A 25,666-nucleotide genomic window follows, 5' to 3' on the forward strand; every position below is an offset into this window, starting at 1 on the left:
CATATTCCAGATACAAGTTGTATCATCAGATACATGATTTACAAATATTTTCTCCCGTCTTATGGGTTTTCTACTTTCTTGATTGATGGTTTTGTTAGTAGTACAAAAGTTTTTAATTTTGATGCACTTGTTTTTTTTTTTAATTTTTAAAAAATGTTTTTATTTTTGAGAGAGTGAGAGAGACAGAGTGTGAGTGGGGCAGGGCAGAGAGAGATGAAGACACAGAATGCAAAGCAGGGTCTAGGCTCTGAGCTGTCAGTACAGAGCCCAACGCGGGGCTTGAACTCATGAACCATGAGATCATGACCTGAGCCGAAGTCAGACAGTTAACCAGCTGAGCCACCCAGGCACCCCTGATGCACTCGTTTCTGAATTTGTAAGGTTATTCTAACTCTGAAATTGTATGCTCTGTTGTGAATATTTTCTTCTATTTTTACTCATTTTCTTCCTTTCTCCTAGTTCAGCTAGTTCTCCCTTTTCCAGGACATTTTGTAACCTCAAAGTCTATTTAAAAACATCTATGTATCTGTCTGATACATTTGTCTTATGAAATAATCAAGCTTTACAAGTATATAATATAGGAAATAGTAGTTCTCTCCAGAGAAAACATCATTAACATTATTTTTTTATTTTGAGAGAGAGAGAGAGAGAGCGAGCAAGCAGGGGAGAGAGTCAGAGAGGGAGAGGGAGAGAGAGAGAAGCTCTCTCTCGCATTGAGGTATGGGGCTCAATCCCAAGACCCTGGGATCATGACCTGAGCTGAAATCAAGAATCAAATGCTCCAACTGACTGGGCCACCCGGGAGCCCCATTGTTAACATTTTATAACCAGATTTTTCTATTCATGTGTTAACATTGTGTGTTTTTTATTAAAAAGGTATCATACCACACATCCAGTTTGCCACTTATTTTTTAATTTGAATAATATGTCTCTGATATTCTTCCGGGTTAGTACATTTTGCTCTAGTTTCAATCTTTTTATGTTTTTTATTAAAAAGGTATCATACCACACATCCAGTTTGCCACTTATTTTTTAATTTGAATAATATGTCTCTGATATTCTTCCGGGTTAGTACATTTTGCTCTAGTTTCAATCTTTTTAATGGCTGCAGAGTATTCCATTGTATGGATATACTATAATTTATTTAAGTTATGCCCTATTGATAGATTCAATGTTGTTCCCTCTTATTTTTTTAATTGCAAATTATATCTGTTAACCTCTCTGCACATGTATATTTGCATACATATGCTAGTGTTTCTTTTCTATTTCGTTTATTGCTGTTGTATTAATATTCAAAAGACTCAGACTTAATTTAAAAAAAAATGTTAAATGCAAGAGTTTTATCAGGCCCAACTTAGAGAGTAAACGTCCCAAAAGTTATGTATTCTTTTCTGTTTTGGTATATACAGTGCTAGAATCTGCTTTTGATACTGGAGTCTTCATTTTCTCAGTAATTTAATAGAATAATTCACTAGAAGAGGAATTCCTGCATTGAAGTGTGGATGCTTCAAGTTTTAAATGTTGCCAAACTGCCCTCCAAGAAAGGCCAGGCTAATTCACTACACTCAAGAGTGCACCGCAGTGCCCTCTCTGCCTCCTTTAACACTGGCAACCAGCCATCTTTTTAGAGAGCCAATCTGACAGGTAAAAAACATTATTTGAGTTTATAGTTAGTTATTAGCAAATTATCATTTAATTTAATGATTGGCCATTTGTATTTTTTCTTGGAATTGTGTTGTCTACTTTTTTTTTTTAATGTTTATTTTTGAGACAGAGAGAGGGAGACAGAATTTGAAGCAGGCTCAGGCTTATGCCTGAAGTTGGGCTTGAACTCATGATCCCTTGAACTCACAATCTGTGATATTGTGATCTGAGCCGAAGTTGGATGCTTAACTGACTGAGCCACCTAATTGCCCCCTTTGTCTATTTTTCTATTGAGCTTTATGGCCTTTCCTCAGTGTTGTGCAAATAGCTTTTTGAATATTAGTTATCTTTTAAAATTTTACAGGTATGTTTCTATTTTGGTCATTTGGGTTTGTGTGTATTAAAAAAATTTTTTTAAATGTTTTATTTATTTCTGAGAGAGAGAGAGAGAGAGAGAGAGAGAGAGAGAGTGTGAGCAGGGGAGGGTCAGGGAGAGAGGGAGACAGAATATGAAGCAGGCTCCAGGCTCTGAGCTAGCTGTCAGCACAGAGCCCGATGCGGGGCTCAAATCCACGAACTGTGAGATCATGACTAGAGCCGAAGTCCAAGTTGGTTAACCGACTGAGCCACCCAGGTGCCCCTGTGTATTTTTTAAAATATAAAATGTAAACATTTTTTTGTAGTCAGGTTTTCCTGTTTTGTTTTGTTTTGCTTTCCCTCTATGGCTTCTCATGTGATTTCTGTCCTCATTCTAATTAAAAAATTTTTTTACCCGTCTTTTCATCAAGTGCTTTGATGGTTTTGTGTATAAATTTAGATCTTTGCCTCACTTGGAATGTATTTTGGTGTGAACTGAATGAGAGGGGATCAGTTAGGGAATTTGCTGAAGTTGTGATTTTACACTTATTTTTGTGGTTATTAATAGTTTTCTTCTCTTGCTGGACTGTAAGCTCCTTGAAGGCAACGGATTGTATAGTTTTTTTTCTTCCCCCTTGTTCTTATCTTCGGTGTTGAGCACAGCGCCTGCCTCATGCCAGGCCCTCCATTTACTGAATGAATGAACCTTTTTCTCCAGATGTCTAGCTTATTGTCTCATTACAATTTCTTGAATAATTTTTTTCTTTCCTGATTTCTTCCCTTTATCTACAAAATCTCCACATGCTGGGTATATTTCTAAGCTCTTTTATTTTTAAGTTCTTTATTTATAGAGAGAGTGTGCATATGTGGGGGAAGGGCAGAGAGAGAAGGAGAGAGAGAACCCCAAACAGTCTCTGTACCGTCAGCACAGACCCCGATGTGGGGCTTGATCCCGCAAACTGAGAATCATGATCTGAGCTGAAATCAAGAATCAGGTACCCAACCAACTGAGCCACCCAGGCACCCCTCTAAGGTCTTTCAAGTCTTTACTTGCTTTGATACTGAGTAGCTTTAATGGTTACAGCTTTATACAACTTAAAGCATATTTGGAAGGTTAGGCTTAAATATACCAGTTTGGGAAGCACCGTAATCTCCCTTGCTGGCCCTTAGAAAACATTCATTTAACTTCCTGGTTAAATGTTTAATCTATTCTGAGAGTCAGCCTGCAAAGTAGAGTTGGTTTGAGGGTGTTACTTATTGGAGTTTTTCTAGGATATGACATCCTTCGCCCTGGCTTTGGCATCCTAAGTGCTTTTAAAAAACTCATTTTATAATCTTGGGTATCTCTAAAAAAAATACTTTTCTCATAATCTTTTAATGCAGAATACACAGGGTAGGTGGCAGAAAAGGCATCAAGAAATTGCATTGGCACCCAGCTGACAGCAACGCAGATAGTGGAAAAATTACTTAAAAGTGGTGTACAGAATTTGGTGAGTGACCTTGGTTTTCTCACCTCATGCACAACACGTGTCCTTCCCATGGCATGCAGTGTCACATTGATTCATTACATATGACTTGGGTGAGGTTCAGGTAACATTGCTTATGAGCCACTTTCGGTTTCTTTGGTTACTCTCCTTTGCTCTGTAAAACATTAGAAATTCCTATAGTCTGAAATAGACCATATTCTGTTGGGATTTTCTTTCCTGTCGTCCTTATGCAGGAGCCACCATTAGGGTCTTATGAGTATTAGAGAAGTTTCATGTGTGGGGAGTGTAGCTCGTGAGTAGTGTACTTACTGCGAAAGAATCCTTGCTTACTTTTCTGTTGCAACATTATTCCAGAGCACTTTGACAAAACTCTTCATTCTATATAATTGCTAATTTACAAGTGTATTTTCAGATGATTACCCATTTTCTTTGAAAAATAAAATAGTGGTTTTGTTATGCTCTTTTAGACTTTTTACTTAATAAGCCTAACCATGGATTCTAGAGGTATTAAAACAGAAGAATAGAGTGGGTTTGTTTGGGACCCCTGGTCTCCACCCTAGAATTAAACACCACTGAAAATAACCCTGGAATGAAGGGTTTTTATTTGGCAGGACTAGTTGACTTACACACAGTTCTCCCTTTTGCAGGTTTCTGTTGGTGGAAAATGGGCTTACTTTTCTTTTAGTTGTATTCCTGACTTTTCTCAATGCCAGTCTAACCTGTGAGGTTTTAGGTGGCTAACTGACCCAGCACACCAATGAGCAGCTTGCTAGTAGGGGTTATCTCGGATTGATTAGGTGCCCTCGAGATTTACTGTGCTTGCAAAACACCTGTCTGTATTTGAGCTTTGCTAGGTGGTTGGCTTTTGTGTTTGACTGAAGATTTGCTCCAAAGAAAGCAAATAGCTGTTGGGAAAAGGGAGAAGGGAAAAGGAGTCAGCAATTTCCTATATGCTTTCATTGAAGAGATTTCCCAATTAGAAAGCTCTTGTAGGCTTGACCTTTTTGCACCGAAGTAACCCGGCATTTCATTATGTATCCCATTGAGGTTTTGGAGCTCTGTGCCAGAAAGCGCGAACCAAGGTTGGATGTGAAAGGAATATTCAGAGGGTGAAGCTCATAGTCAACAAAGTGCTATTTCATAGGCCAGGTCCAAAAATAACCTGCTTGCCATAGGAGAGCAGGCATGGCGGTCGTGCTTGTTGCTGCTCTGAGCAGTGTTTAACGTCCTGTTATGTCATCGCAGCACGCTTCAAGGCCATCCCATTTAAAACTTAGGTTTGGGAGAACGTTGCCTCTGTCACTCTTACCCCATGGAAGAGTTATGTCGCAAGGCAAGGTTCAGAAGGAGTGCTTTTCTGCCAGATTGGAAGACACTAACATAATTTACTCTTCTCTACATAGGGGGATGCTCTGCTCCATATTCTTGTAGTTGTTGAGACCCAGGTTAACGGTTTGCGTGGATCCTGTGGTCCATCTTGAGTAATTAAGAGACAGAACTTAGTCTTTGGTTCAGGAAAGGTAGCATCGGAGTGGATCCCTGACCAGCCCTGAAGGCAGGACATGTTAGGGCTCAGAGGTCCCTTCTGGGGCTTGCAGCAGGACTCTAAAGACAGTAAGTTTTCAGACTTTATCAATAACGGTGAGTGTGGAAATGCATAGCACACAGACATAAAATTGGCAGGTCAGGAAGTTTGATGAGAAGGAATAAATGAACTGTATGATGGAATGAGGGCGTGGAAGGGAACAGTCTGTTAGGCGGTGGTGACTGTGATGTTGAGGCTGACCCAAGAATTGAGTTGTCAGGGACGCCATCACCCTCATTAGCGGCACATATTATTTCTCAGGTTTATAGTTGTATGAAGAGATGACTTTCCAACCCCACCTGGGGGACTAGAGGTTCCAAAATGTAAAAGCTACAAAAGAGTGAAATACAGAGAGAAGTTTCCTGCCCATACCCTATGGGCATCCAGATCCCTTCCCAAAGGCAGTCGGTGTTATCAGTGTCTTACTTATCCTAAGATATTTTATGTGTATTCGAGCCTGTACCGCTCTTTTAAAACAAAATGTAGTAAATTCTACACACTAGTCTGTGTTTTTCTGCTGTTGTATCTTGAGGGCTGTTACACGTAACTAGATAAGAAGCATTACAGTATTCCCATGAAAGAATGTATCTTTCTTTTTTCTTTTTTAAGTTGGTCTTCTTGTGGGTGACTATTTTTTTTAATCTTGCTAATATAAATAATACTAGAGGGGCGCCTGGGTGCCTGCATTGGGCTCCATGCTGAATGTGGAGCCTGCTTAAGATTCTTTCTCTCACTCTCTCCCTCCCCCTTCCCTCGTCCTCTCGCCCTCTCTGCCTCTCCCCCTCCCTCCCACTCATTTGCTCACATTCTCTCTAAAAAAACTCCCCCAAAGCTAGTGGTTTTAGAGAAATATGTTAGAGTTTTATATTCAAAAGTAAATGTTTTAAGTCATAGTAGAAACTTATTATAGTTATAATAATATCTCAGGTCTGTATAACGGGTTCACAGATGTCCTATTTGAATCTTACTGCAGTCCTGTGAGGTAAGTCCATGATTTTTACCCAGAAGGAAGTAGATATCCCTTCCGAACAGTTTTGAGTGGCAGAGGTAGAGGGAGAAGAACCAGGTCTTCTAACTCCCATTGGGTCCCTTGTCACTTTGCCCCAAATGGGGATGTTCCTGCAGTGATGTAGGGAAGTGGTGGCAGGAGAATAATATGAAATAAACCTGGATGAGAGAGCTAGAAAGACAGAGAGAGAGAGAGAGAGAGAGAGAGAGAGAGATGGAGATGGAGCTGGAGCTGTCATTCTGAAATCAGGATCCCGTTTGCTGGGGCAGAGAGGAGCTGGGTATCTGCCTCCGACAGAGACATAAAGGCATTTAGGCACTGGCAGAGCATCACGAGCTGACTGCTGTCTTGGAGAGTGTTGATAAGGTAAGCCCCAGCACGGTAGTTCTTGAGACACTGGAGGCTTTCCGAGTTTCCCTAGGATAGACCTGGGAAAAACGTGGAAGATCTGTTAAGGGAATGCATTTGGGGTGGGTCATAAAACAGAAACAGGTGGTAATGACAACAGAGGATGTTCTAGAGGCCCTGGAGTCAGGGAGGGGATGATAGTATGCTGCTGCCAAGGAGATGGCTGGAAGTGTTAGTCGTTTTTGGCCTCAAGACTGAGAACTGGGAGAGGGCCTTCTTCTTCTAGAGATGAGATGAAAATATAAGAGGGCAGCTAAGTCAGCCCACAACTGAACTAGAGAGAGTATCATGGAGGACAGATCAGCATGACTTCTGTTATTATCATATAGTGAATACTGTCTGGTCATCTGAGCGCAGGCGGTTGTCAGCCTCCCGTCGTAACTACCACGGGCTACATACCTCCCGTGTTCTGCGTGCTTCGTGCCACACAGCCTAACCTCTCAACAGCTTTGCAAAGCATCTGTTGTTACACCTAGTTGAGGAAACTGAGGTTCAGTTAGGCAGCGTGTTCAAGGCCACACATCTTTTCAGTGGTAGAGCGAAAATTTCTCAGTAGGTCAGTATGACTCCGAGACTTGTGTTCTTTCGGCCATGCCAGGTGGCACTAGGCACCAAAGTGGAACCATGGAATTCTAAGTAACCAGAATTGTATCACTGTCATTGTAACTGTTAATATGTAACCAGACACCTTGGCTGTTACAGATGATTTATGCTGAAAGAGTAGAAGGAAAACTAAGGAAAAATGACCACTGGAGAGGCTAAGAACTGGCCAGATTCTGTCTAAATAAGCATATAATTTAAATGAAAGCCATGCTCTTGCCATGCATTATGTAGCCTTAAGTAAAAATCTCCAGTGCCCTCCCCCATTAGGTTGCTCTTTCTGAACTCCTTCTCCATGGAGACGATATAGCTGCCACTGAAGACTGAGCTGGTGGTAGCCAGGACCTAGAACTTTTTTGGGTGAAAACTGGGGAATCCATATACAATAAGACCACTGTAATTATGAATTCTCCCATTGTGAAGTTTGACTTACAGATTTTGTTTGATTTATTTATTTATTTTATTATCCATTTATTTATGTTTATTTTTGAGAGAGACAGAGTGCGAGTGGGGAGGGGCAGAGAGAGAGAGAGGGAGACGCAGAATCCAAAGAGGCTCCAGGCTCTGAGCTGTCAGCACGGAGCCTGACGTGGGGCTCGAACTTGGGAACGGCAAGATCATGACCTAGGTGAAGGTCGGACGCTTAACCAACCTAACCACCCAGGCGCCCATTGACTTTTGAATGCTTATAAACTTTAGGCTCAACTAGATTTTATTCCCCTCAAGCCTTTAACATTTTCCTGCAAAATATTGGAGAATACTTTCAATTTACTTCTAGCAATCAGTGTAGGGGAATATTAATATCAGAGGCTGACAATTTGGTGAAATAATCACCTGGAAGTTATGCTCAGCATTAGTCACTGGTTTTTCTGCTAGGTTACCCCCCAACCCCCAGTCTCTCGCCTTAGTTGTAGTGAATCTCAGGCATTTGATTATACAACTGTCAAAGAAACTGACTTTAGTGATAGTCCAGGCATATTTCCACATAGTAAAAATATTTGGGGAAAGAAATCATTCATCTGCATTAGCTAGTGGTATTAGTTCTCTAGAGAAATGTTGTGTCGTAGAATATCACAAAGATGAATGATCATCTTAGGAAAAATGGCCATCTGTACTTCTAGTGTTCTTAAAAAGCAGAAGCACGACAGAACGTGCTTTCTGAGTATGTTCATTTTAGTATTTAACATGGGATCAGTTTTATATCTCTCTTGATTGACTTTTAAAACCATGGATGATTTGGCTTCATTCCAACCTGTTTTACCTAATTACTCACCATTCTGTGATTCTTCCCTATTTCATGAAATCGCCATGTTTAATCTTTCATTTAAAAAATATTTTTTCTGGAATACCTGTTCTTTGTTTCCTCCCTTTCTTTCCTTTCTTCTATTTGTGCTTCTAATCGTTCACCAATACTTGAATGTCTCCTGTGTTCCAGGCACTGTAGCAGGCATTAGGGTGGAGTTCTGCACAAGAGGATGACATGGTCTCTTCCCACATGAACTTGCAGTCTGTCCTGCCTGGTATTACTGCTTCCTAACCTGCCCTGCCTTCAGGGTTTCTAATTCTTTTTTATTTATTTATTTCTAAGAGAGAAAGCAGGAGTGGGGGAGTTGCAGAGAGAGAGAGAGAGAGACAGACAGAAAATCTGCAGCAGGCTCCATGCCATCCGTGCAGAGTTCGATGCGGGGCTTGAACCCATGAAGCATGAGATCATGACCTGAGCAGAAATCAGGAGTCAGATGCTTAACCAATAGAACCACCCAAGAGCCCCTCTCCTGAGCTTTATATAATCCTCTTGAACTTCTTTAGCCTGCACTGACCCATCTCTTCTATGAGCTACACTACTTTAAATCCAATTCATGCAGCGTAGTGCTTAGTGACATCTCATACTGTGGCTGATTGCTGAAGTGTCTTACCAGCTAGAGGGTAAGTTCCTTAAAGGCAGAGGCTGTCGTGTTCTTTTTTGTCCTCCACGATGCTGAGCCCAACTCAGTGGGTGATAAAAGTATTTTGATTTCACCCTGCCCTGCCGAATGTCCAAGTTATACCATAAGTCGTTGTGAAGATTATGTTAAAAAAATTTTTTTTTGAATTCTTCCCAATTGTTTGCCTAACATTTGGTGTTTCTCTTAACCTGTGCTGCCAATGAACGAAGATGATCCCACTGATTCACCGTGTGCATTTATATTGTTTTCTAGTGGAGAATTTGTATTTGAGCTCATGATTGCACATCTTGTCTGGTTCCCCTTGTGATGAATGAAGGATGAATTCACAGCTAAGGAATAGAGCTAACCTAATGTTGATCTGTTAGCACTGTGCCTGCTTAACTTTTTTGGCTTAAATGTCCCTTCAACTATTAACTCACTTAAAGTGGGAAGTTGACAATGTATTAACTTAAAATTAAAATTGAGCTCCTCCAACAGACTAATAGGAATGGAAAGTAATCTTTTAATGGAGCCTACATTATTTACATGTTTGTGATATTAGAACTCGAAACTCTTCCTGAGTAGTGAGTGAAGTATGGCAACTTAACTGTGAAGGAAGGAGGCTGGATCATTGAATTGAATGTTTTTTCTGAATGTGCTAAAAGCTCTGAGATAATGGCACATCAGTGCTGGAGATAAGAAGGAATCTTTTCTTTATAGAGAGAGAGAGCAGAGGGTGCTGTCAAAGGGAAATACTCATCTGCCTACACCTAAAAATGAACAAACGAGTGTATTAAATTGAAGGACCATGGAGCTGGAAAAAAGGAAACCATTTTTACTCTTGAAGCAATCCTGGTTCCTGACCTCAACAAACCGGCTGTTAAAAGAATCACATGACAATGGGGAAATTTGAACATTGACTGGCTATTTGATGTCAAGGAATTATGATCTTTACACGTGGGATGAGTATTATTGTGGTTTTATTCAAAAGAAAAAGTTCTCCCCATTGGTGCAAGCTCAGGGAATTCCTCAACTTATTCCCCACACTCCCCTTTTAGAAATATATACCAAAGTGCAAAAGGATGAGATAATACAGTATCCGGGGTCTGCTGGGGAGAGGAAGAAGTGGTCAGGAGTCTAGATTACAGTGGCCATTTATTTATAATTGTTGTGGCTAGCCAGTGGGCCCAGCAGGGTCATTATACTGTTTCTCTCTACTTAAACGTTTCCATAATAAAAACAAAGAAAAAAATGCCACAAAAAAACAGAACGCTCAGCAACTTAGAGGTAGAAGTGTCAGACCCGCCCCCTGCCTTCTTGCCGCTTGACTCTGCAGACTTGCAGACTCTAGGCGGTGCTGCCCAGGTGGAGCGCAGTGCAGAAGTCTGTCCACGTGTGAGCCCGCCCGCAGCGCAGCGTCCCCGACAGAGAGGCGAGGGTGGTGTGTTACAACAGAGGTCATTCTGTCCCTAAGGTTCATCCCTTCTCGGGGAAGATACATATAAGGCTCCAAAGCAAAATATAATTAGAGAATAGGAAAATATGGAATAAAATCAAATGCCATATTTTATAGTGCTGATTAAGCACTACAAATTCAGAGAACGGAAACGAATACCGGATTAAGGATAAGCAAAGTTGTTTTGTTTTTTCCTTTTAAGGATGAGCGAAGTTTGTATATGGCCAGTGGACTTTGGGGTCACCTTTAAACAAAGTATAGGAGTTGGGTTGCCTCCAGGAGTATGGAGACAGCATGTCCAAGAAGGAAAATACTATGTCTTGGGGAGAGTAGATGAATTTGGATTGGTATATTTATTTATTTGAAAAATATTTATTTCTTCAAGCAATCTCTACTCCCAATGTGGGATTTGAACTCATGACCTTGAGGTAAAGAGTCACATGCTCTTGTGACTGAACCAGCCAGGTATCGCTTATTTTATTTTATTATATTTTTTATTTATTATTTTTTAAAGTTTATTTATTTTTATTTTATTTATTTTTTTTAATGTTTTATTTATTTCTGAGAGAGAGAGAGAGAGACAGCATAAGCAGGGGAAGGTCAGAGAGAGGGAGCCACAGAATCCGAAACAGGCTCCAGGCTCTGAGCTAGCTGCCAGCACAGAGCCGGACGCAGGGCTCGAACCCACGAACCGTGAAATCATGACCTGAGTCGAAGTCGGATGCTTAACTGACTGAGCCACTCAGGCACCCCTTATTTATTTATTTTTGAGAGACAAAGCACAAGCTGGGGAGGGACAGAGAGAGGTAGACACAGAATCTGAAGCACGCACCAGGCTCTAAGCTGTTAGCACAGAGCCCGATGTAGGGCTTGACCCATGAACCATGAGATCATGACCGGAGCCGAAGTCGGATGCTCATCCAACTATGCCACCCAATCGCCCTTATTTTATTTTTTAAATATTTTATTTTTAAGCAATCTCTGCACCCCGTGTGGGGCTTGAATTTATAACCCCAAGATCAGGAGTCACGTGCTCTACTGACTGGGCCAGCCAGGCGCCTATGGATTGGTATGTTTTAGATAAATGGGATAGATGGGTTCATAAAGGACATGATTTTTTAGCTGAGGCATTTGGACTTGATCACCTAAGCCATATAGAGCCATTTTTGGGTTGGGGAGCCATTTTTGACTCTTAAGGTACTTAATTATTTATTAATTTGATTTGATGATAATGTAGTGTATTCTTAGTTGCATGCTTTTGCACAGAGACTATAACTTGACTATATAATTTAAAAATTCTTTTTCACATAAGTTCTTTATTTCTGTAGTGCCCCAGATGGCTGTTCAGCGACCAGAATTAATATTTTTATTTAAAAAAAGGGAAGGACACTGAGGCACTCAGAGTTAGTGATCTTCATAGAGTGTGAGTGAGTCGATGGCAGATTTGGGTTCTGAGCTCCTTCTGTGTGCTTTACTTGCATTGAAGTAATTATTTTCTGTGTGAGTAAAACCAGTCATGTTAGAATTTTTTTATTTGAGATGTGTGGTACATGTAGGTGATGTTGGCCTTAGGCATTTCCTACCTTTTCTTACCTACCTACTCCCTGGGAAAAAAAAAAAAAAAAAAAATATATATATATATATATATTTATTTATTCTTTATTTTTTATGTTGTTCTAGCCAGTGTTTTCCAGCAGGTCAAGACCCCGCACTTCATTTATCCCATCCTGCTGGTTTGTCGGTGGTAGTTTGATTGCCATTGATAAATCTGCTCCTTTAATGTTCTGCTCTGAACTCCTGCTTCTAATTGCTTCCGCTGTATAGCCTGCTTCCCCTCCACCCCTGTAATTTATAAAATAGGATAATAATCCCAGGCTTTTTTGAGATTCTTTGTAAGAAAGTCAAAGATTTGGAAGTAATCTAGCAGAAAAATGTTGGGAGTAATCTAAAGAAACAGTATATTTCATGGATTTCCTTCCCAAAATAAGATTTTAATATTTGTAATCAACCTGATTAAGACCTAATTTGCATACAATGGGATTGAATCATTTTAAGTACACAGTTTGCATTTTGGCCAGTGTGTACAGCCATGTAATAACCGCACCATCAACATGTAGAACCTCCTCTTTTTTTTAAACATACAGAACCTTCTATTATCCCCAAAAGTTCCTTCAGTGCTTTTTGCTTTCATTCCCACCTCCCCTAACCCCAGATAACCCCTCATTTGCTGTCAGCATACATTGTCTTATTCTGGAATTTCAAGTATGTGACCTTAACCAGGAGGTATCCGTATCCTGTGTTTAAGATTCAGGCACTGTTGGGGCACCTGGGTGGCTCAGTTGGCTGAGTGTCAGACTTTTGGCTCAGGTCATGATCTCACGGTTCATGGGCTCGAACCCCACATCAGGCTTTGTGCTGAGAGCTCAGAGCCTGGAGCCTGCTTTGGAATCTCTTTCTGTCCCTGTCTCTGTCTCTCTGTCTCAAAAGTAAATAAACATTGGAAATTAAAAAAAAAAAAAGATTCAGCCACCATTGTTGTCTGCACATCAGTACTGTGGTTTGTTACTTTTCCGTGCTGAGTGGTGTATCTGAGTAGTGTTACACTGTGTGGCTGTAACAGGATTTGTTCATCTGTTTTTGTGTTTCTAGCTTTTGGCTGTTATGAGTAAGGCTACTGGGAACTTGATGTGTAGACTTGGGTTTTCATTTCTCTTGGGTAAACACCTTGGAGCAGGACCACTGGGTCATATGGTTGGTTGGAGTATAGCTTTTTAAGAAACTGCCACATTATCTTCCAAAGTGGCTGTACAGTTTTACATCCTATCTAGCAGTATATGAGGGTTCTAGTTGCTCCATATCCCCACCATGCTATGATGAGAAAATGTTAGCCATTCCAATTTGGGATTTAAATTTACATTTTCCTCATGACTAAGGATATTGACGTCTTTTCATGTGCTTATTTGTTAGCTGTATATCTTTGGTGAACTGCTTGTTCAAATCTTTTTTCTTTTAAGTTGATTTATTTTGAGAGAGTAAGAGAGCAAGCAGGGGAAGGACAGAAAGAGAGGGAGAGAGAATCCTAAGTAGGCTCTGCATTGTCAGCACATAGCCCGATGTGGGGCTTGAACCCACAAACTGTGAGAGCGTGACCTGAGCTGAAATCAAGAGTCGGACAGTTAACTGAGCCACACAGGTGCCCTACTTGTTCAGATCTTTTGCCTGTTTTTAAAAATTGGATTGTTTTTTTAATGTTGAGTTTTGAGAATTCTTTATGTATTCTGGACACACGTCATTTATCAGATACATGCTTTGCAGTGATTTTTTTTTTTTCCATTCTGTGGCTTATCTTCCCATCCCCTCAACAGTGTCTTGTATTTAGTTTTGAAATGTTTTTGAGACGGAGAGAGTGTGAGTGGGGGAAGGGAAGAGAGAGAGAGGGGGACAGAGGATCTGAGTGGGTTCTGTGCCAAGAGCAAGCCCAATGTTGGCCTCGAACTCATGAACCATGAGATCATGACCTGAGCTGAAATTGGATGCTCAGCTGACTGAGCTACCCAGGAGCCCCTATAGTGTCTTTTAAAAGCAAGAATTTTTATTTTGAACTCCAGTTTACCCACTTGTTCTTTTATGAATTGTATTTTTAGAATTAGTCTTCATCCTATCTCTTCATTTTTTAAAGTAATAAAGTCACTTGGGATTTATCGGAGCAAGGCAAGAAGTCAAACCATATTTCATTTTTATGTCAGGCAAGAGTCACTAGAGGCAAATTATTTTCTGTGGGATCGATTCCTGAATTTTCTCTAGCACGAGATTTCTAGCAATTAAAAGTCACATGCAGTTCAGATATGTTCATAATAATTTGAGTGCTTCCAGGGAACTCAATTTGTAAGCTGTTTAGTTACTAATTACCCATCCTTTTCAGTAGAAAGAACTTAAGTTCTATTTTAAGGTGACCTTTTTTCTGAAGGAGCTGTTGTAGGTAGAAGAGTCCATAAATCAAGGTGTGGGTAGTAGCTAATAATTATAAAGTCCGTTATGAGAACATGCTCAGTCATATTGTTAATCCTAATTTGTGGCAGTGTTTATCAGTAGAGAAGAAATGCAAGCTCTTGTTAAATACTGAACTGCTACTGAGGGTAAAGTGCCTTGTAGCTGAATTGGAGAAGTAGTGAACCAGTCCTTAATATCCAGTTTTGAGAGTCAGTAGTCTTCAAGCATGAAGAGAAAGGAATTAAGATTAGGAGGTAATAAATAGTATGCTATTTCCATTTAAAATACTTAAAGAGATAATTACAAAGGCATAAGGTTCTATGGTTTTTGGTCTCTCTCTGCTGATAATGAAGTATGTTATCAGTTGGATACAATAAGCACTTGGAGTTGTCTTAAAAATGCTTTTGGTAGTTCCTGACAAATTATAAGAAGAAGGTTACGTCTCAGCACAGAGGTGATTTCCACGTTAAAAATAATAAAGGACTTTGACCTTAGTTTTTTTTTTAATGTTTTATTTATTTTTCAGAGAGAGAGTGTGTGAGCAGGGGAGGGTCAGAGAAAGAGGGAGACACAGAATCGGAAGCAGGCTCTGAGCTGTCAGCACAGAGCCCCATGTGGGGCTCGAACCTACGGACCATGAGATCATGACCTGGGCTGAAGTTGGAAGCTCAACCGACTGAGCCACCTAGACACTCCCCTTTCTATGAATTCTTAACGCTGCACTTTTATTGCACACTTTTCCTAGACCTCCTTGTTACCATGTTCACTCGCATGTGATAAAGTTCTCACGGCCCCAGAAGAAGGGAATCACTTGCCTTTTTTTTTTTTTTTTTTGACTGACTACAAGACATGGAGTGTGCAATTTCTAACATTACTGACTAGGTCTTTCTCTTAAAAGGTGAGGAATCTTAAGAACCATAAAAATTTAAGACTTAGGTATGCTGTCCTCCTGAACATTTGTTTTTAAGTTTATTTATTTTTTGAGAGAGTGAAAGAGAGCAGAAATGGGGCAAGTGAGAAAGAGAGAGAGAATGGGGCAGAGAGAGAGGGCAACAGAATCCCAAGCAGGCTCCGTGCTTTCAGTCTGGAGCCCACCTATGGGGCTCGAACTTACAAACTGTGAGATCATGACTTGAGCCGAAACCCAGAGTCAGAAGCTTAACTGACTGAGCCACCCAGGCACCCCCTAATTATTTCTTTTTACTCACATCTTTATTAGTAAATCAGGCCAGAGGGATTTTCTACCTTTTGAAAAAAAGAAACTAGATCCTGCAGTTTGTTTTGGTTGCAGATATCCGGGCAGCTGAGTTGCTGAGCAGTGATGCTGCCTTGCATAGCGGGTGCTCTAGAAACCGAGAGACTTTGCCTGTTACCTGTGTGGTGGCAGGTAATGAATCTCTTCTTGCCTTTGTGGGGAATGCCACCCCTCGCTCATTTATGGTTTCACTGTAGTTACGTTCAGATCTTCTGTGACACGGTTACTGATTGTTTTAGCTTAAACGTGTTTGAGTGACAGTTTTAGGGAAAGGGGAGTGTGTTCTGTCCCAAGAACAGGCAGTTTTAATATATGACTTTAATAAATTCATGTCCAGTGGTCTGAAGAATAGTTAGTATTGAGAAGATGTACGTGTGATACATTTTGTTAAATATAAGTAGTAAAAACAAAAACAAAAACCTGAGTAGTGGTATAATTCATTATAGCAGCTGAAAATGTTCAGTCCATTGTAAGAAGCCAGTGAAGCTAGTTTTTGATTCATCCAGAGCAAAATAATTTAATATTCTAACTTCAGCAAAAAGCAAACTTGAACCACTTTATGTGCTTTCAATATGTAGGAATGTTTTTTCATCTTTTCTCATGTTTTACTTCTTAGTCATTTGCTTCCAGTAGTTTCCAAATTGGTTGAGGGAATTAAGGTGGTAACTGAGTTCCCTTATAGTACAAGATTTTCCTGCTGTGTACGTGAACCACTTTTTCTGGAAAAACCCTTCCACTGACAGTCTTTACTTCTCTGCACTTAGTGATTTGGGGGCTGAAGCCTGTGTTTAGTCAGAGATGACAAATGGCTCAAAAAAAATTTTTTTTTCCAGTTTGGTGACCGAGAAATGAATCAGAATTGAAACTGAAGTGAATATGGAGTTACTTGCAGTTACTCTTAAACAGTTGCTGTCTGTTACCATTAGGTGTATTTTGGACATGCGGTTTCCATTTCGATATTCTGTGTTACGTTGCTAAATTTCTTTCCTAGTTTAGACACTTTGCTTTTGAAATTAGGTTGGAACTAGCTTTGAACAAAGGGCCACTGGAAATTGAACATCGTGGTCCCTTTGGGGAGGAGAAATTGGCATAGTTTTACTTAAAGTATTCTTAGGAAAATTTTGATAACAAAAATATATTTTTCCAAATGTTAAAGCTTTGGGGGTTAAGTGCTTGTTGAGAAAACCAGGAAGCTTGTGATTCCTATGAAAATATTGGCCTTTTAAGTTAAGACCATTACTCAGTACTTTTTCCTTTCATAATTGAACAAAGGTACGTTTAAAAAAGAGCGCCTGGGTGGCTCAGTCAGTTGAGCGTCCGACTTTGGCTCAGGTCATGGTCTCACTATTTGTGGGTTCGAGCCCCGCGTCGGGCTCTGTGCTGACAGCTCAGAGTCTGGAGCCTGTCTTCAGATTCTGTGTCTCCCTCTTTCTCTGACCCTCTCCTACTCACGCTGTCTGTCTGTCTGTCTGTCTGTCTGTCTCTCTCTCGGAAATAAATAAAACATTCGGGTGCTTGGGTGGCTCAGTCGGTTAAGCATCCGACTTAGGCTCAGATCATGATCTCATGGTTTGTGGGTTTGAGCCCCATGTCGGGCTCTGTGCTGACAGTTCAGAGCATGGAGCCTTCTTGGGATTCTGTGTCTCCCTCTCTCTCTGACCCTCTCCTGCTCGCTTTCTCTCTCTCACTCTCTCTCAGAAATAAATAAAACATTAAAAAAATAAAACATTAAAAAAGAGCAGATTCTTTGTAAGGAATGCAGTTTTTAGAAATTTGTAAAGAAGAAAGCAAAGTGCTTCTTCCATTCCTGATTTTACACTCTATACATAACTACTGGTAGCAGTTTGGTATATGTTCTGTATACTTTGCTGTGCACACACAAATGTTTATAGGTAGATTTTCAGGGGTTTATTTTATTATTTTTAAAGCATATTGATTGATTGAGAGAGTGTACAAAAGAGGGGCAGAAGGAAAGAGAATCGCAGGCAGGCTCCACGCTCAGCACATAGCCCAACATGGGGCTTGATCCCACAATCCTGGGATCACGACCTGAGCTGAAATCAAGAGTAGGCACTCAACAGATTGAGCCACCCAGGTGCCCCTTTAGGGGTTTATTTTATTTTGTACTATTGTAGCTTTTGTAATTTAGCCTTTTTACATATAAGTCTATAAAATCTACTTTATTTCCCCACCCCCATTTTTGTTAGCTTTTTTCTTTAATGTTTATTATTTGAGAGGGTAGGGAGGGTAAGAAAGCATGGGAGAGAGACCATCCCAAGCAGGCTCTGCACTGTCAGCACACAACCCAGTGCGGGGGCTCCATCCCATGAGTCGTGAGATCATGACCTGAGCAGAAATCAAGAGTCAGATGCTTAACTGACTGAGCCACACAGGCGCCTCCCTTCTTAGCTTTTTGAAAGATTACTGTTTCTTTTCTTTCTCATGCATCAGACCTTTAAAAAGTTGTATAAGGTGGAGCACTTGGGTGGCTCAGTCATTTGAGCATCCAGCTCTTGCTTTCCACTCAGATCATGATTCCAGGGTCATGGGATTGAGCTCTGAGTTGGGCTCATGCTGAAGTTGGAGGCTGCTTAAGATTTTCTCTCTCTCTCTCTCCCTTTGCCCCTTGCCACTCACTTTCTCTTAAAGAAAGAAAGAAAAAAGTCGTGTAATGTTATTAATGCTTTGCTATGTATGTAGAAGTCTTTTCTTTCATAGCATTTGTCTTTTTTGTGGTATCTCTTGTTATTTAAATGATTTTATTTATTTATTTTTACATGTCTTTATAAAAAATACAGATTAGCTTCATGGCTGTGCATGTCACCCCTGAGCAGGGGCCATGCTAATCCTCTCTGAATTGTTTCAGTTTTGGTATATGTGCTGCCAAGGTGAGCACTAAAAGGTGTTTTGTTTTTTTTTTTTCCCTATAGTTTCAGTATGACTTCTGGGTTTTATGGTATCCTTAAGAGAGGTAAGCCTAGGAGTTTTATGGTATCCCATCTGAACATTAAAAATATTCTTTTTTTAAAAGAAATTTTAATGTTTTATTTGTTTTTGAGAGAGAGAGAGAAAGAGAGAGAGAAAGAGAGAATATGAGCAGGGGAGGAGCAGAGAGAGAGGGAGACACAGAATCTGAAGCAGGCTTCAGGCTCTGAGCTGTCAGCACCGAGCCCGACACGGGGCTCGAACTCACGAACTGTGAGATCATGACCTGAGCTGAAGTCAGGCACTTAATTGACTGAGCCATCCAGGCATCCCAGAACATTAAAAATATTCTAAGGATGCCTGAATGGCTTAGTCAGATAAGTGTCCAACTCTTGATATTGGCTCAGGTTGTCATCTCACAGTCCTGAGTTTGAGCCTTCACTGTCAACATGGAACCTGCTTGGGATTCTCTTCCCTGTCTCTCTCTGTCCCTCTCTCCGCCTCCCACCCTCAAAAAGAAAAAACATTTAAAAAAGTATTGTGGGGTGCCTGGATGGCTCAGTTGGTTAACAGTCTGCCTTCTGTTTAGGTCATGATCTCATAGTTTAGGACGTTGAGCTCTGTATCAGGCTGTCTGCTCTCCGCATAGAGCCTGCTTCAGGTCCTCTGTCCCCCTCTTCCTCTGCTCCTAATCCACTTGTGCTCCCTCTTTCTCTCTCTCTGTCTCTCTCAAAATAAATAAGTGAATTTTAAAATATATTCCATATTCTTTTAGTGCTTGTAAATTTATTTTTAATATTTAGGTTTCTAATCCACTTGGAGTATATTTTCATTATAATATGAGATAAGGATCTGGATTTTCAAAAAAAAATATTGGTAGCCAGTTGTCCTAATAATTTGTCACTTATATATTTGTTTGAAATTCTCGTGTTAATGTATACTCTTATTTATTTATCTAATTTATTTAAAAAAGATATGCAAGTAATCACTATTCCAGACATGGGGCTTGAACTCCCATCCCTGAGCTCAAGAGTCACGCGCTCCACTGACTGAGCTAACCAGGCACCTCTTAACATGTATTCTTGATAAAGGGTACATGTTTTAATTACTGTCACTGTCAAGAATATTTCAAAATTTCATTACAGTTGATTCTCCCTCTCTTCTTAAAAGTAGACATCCTAATCATCAGCAAGTAATAGTTTGAACTATCCCAATGTTTTTGCTCTTTTTTAGTGACAATACTGAAGAATAATTATGGTGATAATAATACTACCTAATATAATATAGTGCTTCTCAACTCTATATGCATAGAAATTACCTGAGGAATCTTATTAAAATGCATATTCAAGCAATTGCACTACTAGGTATTTACCAAAGAATACTACTTCAGATGGATACTTGCGCCCTGATGTTGACTGCAGCGGTGTCTGCAACAGCCAAATTATGGAAACAGCCCAAGTGTCCATTGACTGGTAAATGGATAAAGAAGATGTGCACACACATATGCACAGGTGCGTATGCACGCGCGTGCACACACACACAGACACATTCACACACACACACACTCCATGACTATTACTCAGCCATAAGAAAGAATGAGATCTTGCCATTTGTAATGGCATGGATGGAGCTAGAGAGTATGATGCTAACTGAAATGAGAGAAAGACAACTACCATATGGATCTTACTCGTGGACTTTAAGAAACAGAACAAAGGGGAAAGAGAACGAGAGGGTGGCAAAGCAAGAAACAGACTCTTAACTGTAGAGAACAAGCTGCTGGTTACCAGAAGGGAGGGGGATGGGGGGATGGACCAAATGGGTGATGGGGATTAAGAAGTGTGCTTGTTGTGATGAGCCCTGGGTCTTGTCTGTGATTGTTGGATCAGTGTGGTGTACACCTGAAACTAAAATTATACTGTGTGTTAACTGGAACTTGAATGAAGACTTAAAGAAAAAGATGGCATATCAAAAAACAAGTGGAGACTTAGCAGGCCTAGGGTGGGTGTGAGAGTCTGCATTTCTGACAAGCCCCTACGTAGTGTTGACTTACAGGTTTATAGAGCTTACTTTGAGTAATAATTAATACAACAACTTAAGTCATTGTAGTCACTATTCTTACTGCTTTATGTGTATGAACTAACTCAGTTAATCTTCTTAACTCCATGATGATTAGTATCCCCCGGTTTTCCAGCGGAGAAGTTTATAACTTGCTGACAGTGGCACAGCTGGTTGGTGGAAGAGCCAGCCCCAGCCCCGGGGGCTGAGACCCTTAATCTCCCGAATAGATTTCCTTACCAATATTGGACATTACTGTCTCTTGTATGACTCAAATGGTAATACTTTCAGTTTTTGTTTGAAATTAATCGACTTTATTTTTTGAGCATTTTAGATTTACACAAATCGAGCAGAGAATACAGAGAATTCCATATGCCCCCTTTACCACTTCTACCCTCCCCCATTTCCCCTAATGTTAACATCTTGTATTAGTGGGGTTCATTTGTTACAGTTGATGAGCCAGTACTGATACGTTATTATTAATGAAAGACCCTATTAGTTTACATTAGGGTCCACGTTTATTTTGTGTAGTTCTGTGGGTTTGGACAAATGCAAAATGTCGTGCATCTACCATTCTGGTATCGGCCAGAACAGTTTCACTGCCCTAATCATTTCCCATGTCTGCCTATTCATCCCTCCCTTCCTCCCTCCCCTCTAGCCCCTGGCAAACACTTATCATTTTGCTGTTTCCATAATTTTTCCTTTTCCAGAATGTCATATGGTTGGAATTGTACATTAGGTACATCACTTTGGCTTTTTTCACTTAGCAATGTGCATTTAAGTTTCCTTCAAGTCTTTTTGTGGCTTGTCCTTTTAAACGCTCCGTCCTTTTTATCACTGGATAATATTCTATTGTCTGGATGTACCCTAGGTCATCCATTTACCTCCTGAAGGACATCTTGGTTGCTTCCAAGTTTTGGCAATTGTAAATAAAGCTGCTGTAAACATCCACGTGTGGGTTTTCCTGTAGACCTAGGTTTTCAACTCATTTGGGTGAATATAAAGAGCATGATTGTTGGATCATATGGTAAGAGTATAGGCTTAATTTTGTAAGAAACTGCCAAACTGTTTCCCACAGTGGCTGGATGGTTTTGCATTCTCACCAGCAATGTGTGAGAGTTCCTCTTGCTCCACATCCTTACCAGCATTTGGTGTTTTCATTGTTTTGGATTTTTGCTGTGCTAATAGGAGTGTAGCCTTATCTCATTGTTTTAATTTTCGGTTCTCCAGTCACAGAATAGGTGAGCATCTTTTCATAATGCTCATTTGCCATCTGTGTGTACCTTCTTTGGTGAGGTTCAGATTTTTTGCCCATTTTTAAATTGCTTTCTGTTGTTTGTTTTTCTTGTTGCCTTTTAAGAGTTCTTAGTATATTGTGGATACCTGTCCTTAAGTGAGATACATGTTTTGTAAAGATGTTTTCCAAGTTTTGGGTTGTGTATGACTTTAGTTTTCACCAGTATTGATGATGCTTGCCCTTGAGTTGTGACAAATAATCATTAAGTTAAGAAAGCTTCCTTCTCTTTTTATCTGAGAGCTTTTCCAGGAATGGTATTCAGGGAATCTTTGAAAATTATTTGGCTACATGAATAGATGAAGCTTTGTTACTAGCAAGGCAGCCCTGTTTTATTCTGAATGCTTAAAAACACATTCCTCATGGCATTGTGTTTAAGAATGTAACTGAATATTTAAGTCTTAATCCTTGTAAATAGTTTACTTTTACACCTTCTACTATCTCTTGTCTCTTTAGTGTTTATGTTGATTGCTTGTCAGGCATTCTAATCTCCTTCTGGCTTGATCTTTGTGTCTCCTGTCTCTTCCTCTGGTTGTCTGTCTCAGTCTGTTCCTGGAGCAGGTCAGCCTTCCACCTCTGAAATCACATATTTGGAATTTTGCTCTCTGGACACAATTTCCTGTCTTTTTAGTTTTGCTCTTTGCTGAACTTAATTCTCTGATTTCACTGAGGCCTCCAGCCCCTTAAATCTTGCCGGTTTCCAAATTCGTGACATTGTTCCTGGCATCACTTTTGTTCACGTGGACACAGTTGGTCACTTGCAGTGAGTCAGAAGTATCCTCAGTCCCCCTTCCTCTGTTCCTGTCTCCCGTCTGCCATGCCCATCTCCAGCTGCGGCTTAATAATGCTGCCCATTTTCTGGGTTCCTGCTGTAGGGCCCGAAGAAATGATTGAATCGTGTTTATTGCTAATTCATGAGTTCTGCCCTCCTCTGGGTTGTTATTCTCTTTAGTAGTCTGTAGTTGATTTCTTTTCTCTTTCACCAGAATGACTGTTCTTTCTAAATCTTTACCCATTTTTGGTAACCTCACGTTCACCTATCTATCACCTTCTATCACAGAAGACTCCATAGTCCAGTAAAGTGATCTTTAAAAAAAGAAAGAAAGAAAAGAAAAGAAAAACCAACAAATCTGTTGTTTCTTGTATAATACTTTCTGTTCTTCAGATAAGATAAAATTCCCAAGTTTATCATGCCCTTTCTGGTTGTCCAGCCTCACCTCTCTCCCCTCTGAGCCCCAGCTTCATTGGCCTTTTGTCTAGTTCTTAACATGCCAAACTCATTCTTAGCAGAGGGTCTGCGTGTTGTGTTTGTTCTTCCCTGTGCCGGACAGTTTTTCTCTTGTGCTGTTTGATTCATATTCATCTTTGGAACTTCATTATATGTCACTTCCTCAAGGAAACTTTTCCTAACCTTCCATTTGCCTGAAGATGGGTTAGACTCCTCTGAAATAATTAGTAGTGATGAGGCTAACCACAATGATAATAGCAAACGCATGGTGTTTATTGTGTGCGGGGAACTGTTCTAAGCACTTTATATATACGGACTTTTTTTTTTTTTTTTAAGTCTTCAGAGCAACCCTGTGGGTTAGATGGGTAGGTAAATAAATAGAACCTATAATTGTCCCCATTTTATAGATGAGGACACTGAAGGGCAGAGCCTTAAGTCACTTGTCCAGAGTCACGTGACTGTTTGGCAGTAGAGCTGGGGTGTGCACGCGGGAGGTCAGGCCCGGAGCCCGTGCTCTAACCTGCTGCGCTGAAGTGGAATGGTAATTGTGACTGTGTGATTTTGGTTAGCGTCCCCCGTTGTCCATAGCCTCTCACTTCCTTGAGTTCAGAGACTGCCCCTGTCTGGTTAAATTTTGATTCTCCAGTGCCTAGAACAGAGCCTGGCGGTGAGTAGTCTGTGACAGAAGGAATCCGCCTGCCTTCCTACCGCCTAACTGAGTAAATCGAGGCTTTTGGTGTGAACGTCTTCAGTTTTCGTCCCTCCTCCTGCCACGCACTGAATGCCCTGGATCAAAAGAATAGGTGCTCCCATTTCAAAATTAACCTCCACCTGTTTACTCGCTCTATCCTAAAAGTAATGTTTGCACTTTCTAATTAAGAAAAACTATTGTAAAGGTCCATAAGGTGAGTGTCCTTCATTTTTACCCTCCCTCCCCTTTCTCACTTTCCAGAGGTGTCCGCTACTAGCCGGTAAAATGATTATCTTTTTCTGAACATGCACAAACCGTATGGTTGCTTAAAGTACACAAGAGGGCATGTATGTAATATGCACACTGGTCTGTTTGTTTTTATATTAAAAATTAACTTACAGTATTGAACTGTAGTTTTGCAAGCAGTCACCATTGAGGGCAACTAAGTAAACGATAGGCGGGATCTCTCTGTATTCCTTTTTATTTTTATTTTTTTATTTTTTGTTTTTTTAAATGTGTGTGCTTTTTTTTTTAAGCATTTATTTTTGAGAGACAGAGCACAAGTGGGGGAGGGGAGGAGACACAGAATCTGAAGCAGGCTCCAGGCTCGGAGCTGTCAGCACAGAGCCTGATGCAGGGCTCGGACCCATGACCCATGAGATCATGACCTGAGCTGAAGTCAGACACTCAGTGGACTGAGCCACCCAGGCGCCCCTCTGTATTCCTTTTTAAACTTGCATACAACTCTCCAATTACCTCAAAAAGAAAAAAATAAATTAGAGAAATCTTTCTGCTTCAGCAGACTTATCTCTTTCTTCCAAATGACCACATACAACTCCCTTGTATAGATGTGCACTTTTCTGTTACCGATGGACTGTTATTTCATTTTTTCCTTTTTGTTTAACGTTTTAAAATTTATTTTTTCCTTTTTGTTTTAACATTTAAAAATATTTTGTTTAACATTTTAAAATTTATTTTCATTTTTTCTTTTTTGTTTAATATTTTAAAATTTATTGTCTCTCTCAGGGAGAGACAGTGAGTGAGTGAGGGAGGGGGAGAGAGAGAGAGAGAGACAGAGAGACGGGGGAGAGAGGGAGAGAGACACACAGAATCTGAAGCAGCCTCAGGCTCTGAGCTGTTTTTAGCCCAGAGCCCGAGGCGGGGCTTGAACTCAGGACCTGCAAGATCGTGACCTGAGCCGAAGTTGGCCGCTTAACTGCCTGAGCCACCCAGGCGCCCCTCGTTTTTTCTCCTCACCAGCACTGCTGTAGGAGGAACACTGGCACTCATAGCTCTTTCCTTGCTTACACAGCCAAGTTTTAGAAAAGGGGAAGGAACCAAAGACGTGTGCATTTGAAATGTGGGTGAAAGTTGGCAGGCTGTTCCTGAACCAGTTTATCCTTTCACCAGCGGTTAGGATAGAGCCTGTTCTCTGTGCGCTCACCTGGACTGTCCAGGTCCTGTTCCTCCCCTTCTTCTTTGGGGCTTGAGCAAATTAATTAGTCCTTCTCCATTTAATACCTTTCCTTTTCTGTTGGCTCTCTCCTGTCTGCCCATCCTCTGACAAATCCTCCATATTGATAAGACTTTTCTTAGGAACAAAGTGCTTGATTTGGATTTACTTCTCCTTATGCCAACCCTAAGATGTAGCTCCTGACGTTATTCCCATTTTATAGGTAAGGACACTGAGACACAGAGGTTAAGTGACTTGACTTGCCCAGGGTCACCCAGACAGAGAGTGAGGGCTGGATAACGAT

General features: G+C 40.5%; 1 protein-coding gene and 1 non-coding gene across 9 annotated transcripts in view; one reads left to right on the forward strand and one right to left on the reverse strand.

The window, feature by feature from the left end:
* Window positions 1-25,666, forward strand: part of SIK3 (SIK family kinase 3) — a 250,079-nt gene that overhangs the window by 14,471 nt on the left and 209,942 nt on the right. The gene's annotated exons all lie outside the window — the stretch shown is intronic.
* Window positions 18,506-18,612, reverse strand: LOC120230052. The gene has a single exon (XR_005527911.1). It is a non-coding gene; the product is annotated as a U6 spliceosomal RNA (small nuclear RNA).

This window comes from Hyaena hyaena, unplaced genomic scaffold (assembly GCF_003009895.1).
Source record: "Hyaena hyaena isolate Hyena2069 unplaced genomic scaffold, ASM300989v1 scaffold_37, whole genome shotgun sequence".
Taxonomy (NCBI): Eukaryota; Metazoa; Chordata; class Mammalia; order Carnivora; family Hyaenidae; genus Hyaena; species Hyaena hyaena.